This window comes from Leptonychotes weddellii, chromosome 10 (assembly GCF_054177405.1).
Source record: "Leptonychotes weddellii isolate Sample4059 chromosome 10, ASM5417740v2, whole genome shotgun sequence".
Lineage (NCBI taxonomy): Eukaryota > Metazoa > Chordata > Mammalia > Carnivora > Phocidae > Leptonychotes > Leptonychotes weddellii.
Window position 1 is genome coordinate 44,682,197 of NC_138378.1, and position 2,836 is coordinate 44,685,032.

A 2,836-nucleotide genomic window follows, 5' to 3' on the forward strand; every position below is an offset into this window, starting at 1 on the left:
AGGAGTGGGCCAAAAGGAGAATCTTCTTGAGGAACTCAGATGACTTAAGTACATTTATTACGCCTCAAAACATAAATTTTGGGGGCACCTGGGTGGCTCAGTATGTTAAGCGTCCGACTCTTGATTTCGGCTCAGGTCATGATCTTGGGGTTGTGGGATAGAGCCCTCACTTTGGGCTCAGCAGGAAGTCGTCTTTTTTTTTTTTTTTTAAAGATTTTATTTGACAGAGAGAGACAGCGAGAGAGGGAACACAAACGGGGGGAGTGGGAGAGGGAGAAGCAGGCTTCCCACAGAGCAGGGAGCCCGATGCGGGGCTCGATCCCAGGACTCTGGGATCATGACCTGAGCCAAAGGCAGACGCTCAACGACTGAGCCACCCAGGCGCCCCTCAGCAGGAAGTCTGCTGGAGATTTTCTCTCCCTCTTCCCCTTCACCCCCCTCGCTAAAATTAATTAAATCTAAAAAAAAAAAAAAAAAACCTCAGTTTTCACCAAATGGGAAGATAAGTCTGACCTTCTGGGCTTTCAAAATAGACATTCTCCATGATGATGTCCATTCTAGCCCACATCTTTTCCCAGCATAAACCAGTTACATCCAAATTTCTCACAAGTAATTACCCACCCCCGAAATCACACGTGTAACTGTAATGTTCTCTACAAGGAACTCCTTAGCAGGGGGATGCATTCCTCTCTAATGGCTCCATTACTCATTTGATGCATTGCAAATTCAATTCAAATGAGGGTTGAATCCATAGAAATATTTGGCTTATGACATTTTTCATTAGCAGCAGTTTTACCTGATTAATCGGAGTCCTCAACTTCTTAACTAATTGAACTAACAGGCATTTAACATTGATGCTGATCAAACAAGTTTCTCTCATCTCAAACACCTCTAGCCTCTATTGCTAATTATCATCAACTGCAGACACAGCTTTCATATACCACATGATTCCTTTTTTTTTCAGAACCATTCAGTCAGTTCATCCCATCATTTTCTGTGTTCCCAATTTGTATGATTCTACAGTAATCCTAAACTGTTTTGTAGACAGCATTTTGAATATTCTCATGGCTTTTGAACTTAATAGACATGATGAGATTTAAAATGTTCATAAAGAACCTCAGAGACAAAAGGAACCAACATGACTGCGCATTGCCATTTTTTGGTTCTTGGACTTAAGTTATTTTCATTTTAAAACTTTTGCTTTGATTTCATCTCTGAAAATAGAGGCTTTTGCACATGCTGCTCTCGACATCCATACAACCTAAACTGTCTTTCATGTGCAGGAATGGATCTTCCACCCATCAACTGAGAAAGGATTTGGAGCTATCACATGACAGCACAACCCTGCCTGGAATTATGTGAGGCAGAGCTTGTACGAATAATAAATTAAGGAATACATGCACACACGTATGTATATGCATTTGTATGTATATATCTATATGTATGTGTATATGTGTATATATATACACATACATATGTGTGTATGTATGTATCTATGGGAACTGAATCCCCCAAATCAGTGCTGTGTAATATAATGTGACCCAACATGTAACTTAAAATAATCTAGAAGTCACACTTTATTTTTTTTATTTTTTTAAAGATCTTATTTATTTATTTGAGAGAGAGAGAGAATGAGAGACAGAGAGCACGAGAGGGAAGAGGGTCAGAGGGAGAAGCAGACCCCCCACTGAGCAGGGAGCCCGATGCGGGACTCGATCCCGGGACTCCAGGATCATGACCTGAGCCAAAGGCAGTCGCTTAACCAACTGAGCCACCCAGGCGCCCTAGAAGTCACACTTTAAAAAGTAAAAAGGAACAGGAGAAATCAATTTTAATAATCTTTTATTCAATCCAATATACTTAAAATATTATAATTTCAACATGCAATTAATATAAACAAATTGTTAATAAGCTATCTTACATTCTTTTTTGTACTAAGCATTTAAAATTTGGTGTATATTTTACATTTACATCTTAATTCAGATGCCAAGATTTCATCAAAAATACTCGATCTGTATTTAGATTTAGATTAGATTTAGGGTTGAAAAAATAGGTTAATATACCCAAGTTGTTCCAGACATACTTAGAAGTTTTCAGGAATTGAATTGAATATCAAGTTTGTTTGTTTATATATTTGTTTATTTTTAGATATGGAATACTTCACAAATTTTCATGTCATCCATGCTCAGGAGCCATGCTAATTAATCTTCTATCATTCCAATTTTAGCATATGTGCTACAGAAGTGAGCACCAGATATCAAGTTTTTAAATTAATTAAAATTAAATCAGGGCGCCTGGGTGGCTCAGTTGGTTGAGCGACTGCCTTCGGCTCAGGTCATGATCCCGGGGTCCTGGGATCGAGTCCCGCATCGGGCTCCCGGCTCGTCGGAGAGCCTGCTTCTCCCTCTCCCACTCCCCCTGCTTGTGTTCCCTCTCTCGCTGTGTCTCCCTCTGTCGAATAAATAAATAAAATCTTAAAAAAAAAATTAAATTAAATTAAATCAAATTTAAAACTTCATTTCTCAGTAGCAGTAACAACATTTCAAGTGCTCACGTGCCATGTGTCTAGTGTGTTGGACAGCACAGTTCTATATAATTCTGTCACTTGTTGTTCAGACATTAAACATAAAAAGGAAGAGGTTATGTAACTGTAGCACTCAACATGGCTGAAGGAAAATCCAAAAAGTACAGCATCCCAGAAGCCAAAAAGCAGAGCTTTAAGGAGAGAATAATCAACAGTATAAAATGCTACAAAAAGATAGGAACAGGGGAGCCTGGGTGGCACAGTCGGTTAAGCATCAGATTCTTGGTTTTGGCTCAGGTCCTGATCTCAAGG

The 2,836-nt window shown here is 39.2% G+C and overlaps 1 non-coding gene across 1 annotated transcript; it reads right to left on the reverse strand.

Annotated features, from left to right (window-relative positions):
• Positions 1–2,144: 2,144 nt before the first annotated feature.
• On the reverse strand, positions 2,145–2,251 carry LOC115938545 (U6 spliceosomal RNA). Its single transcript, XR_004073625.1, has one exon. It is a non-coding gene; the product is annotated as a U6 spliceosomal RNA (small nuclear RNA).
• Between the last annotated feature and the right edge of the window lie 585 nt (positions 2,252–2,836).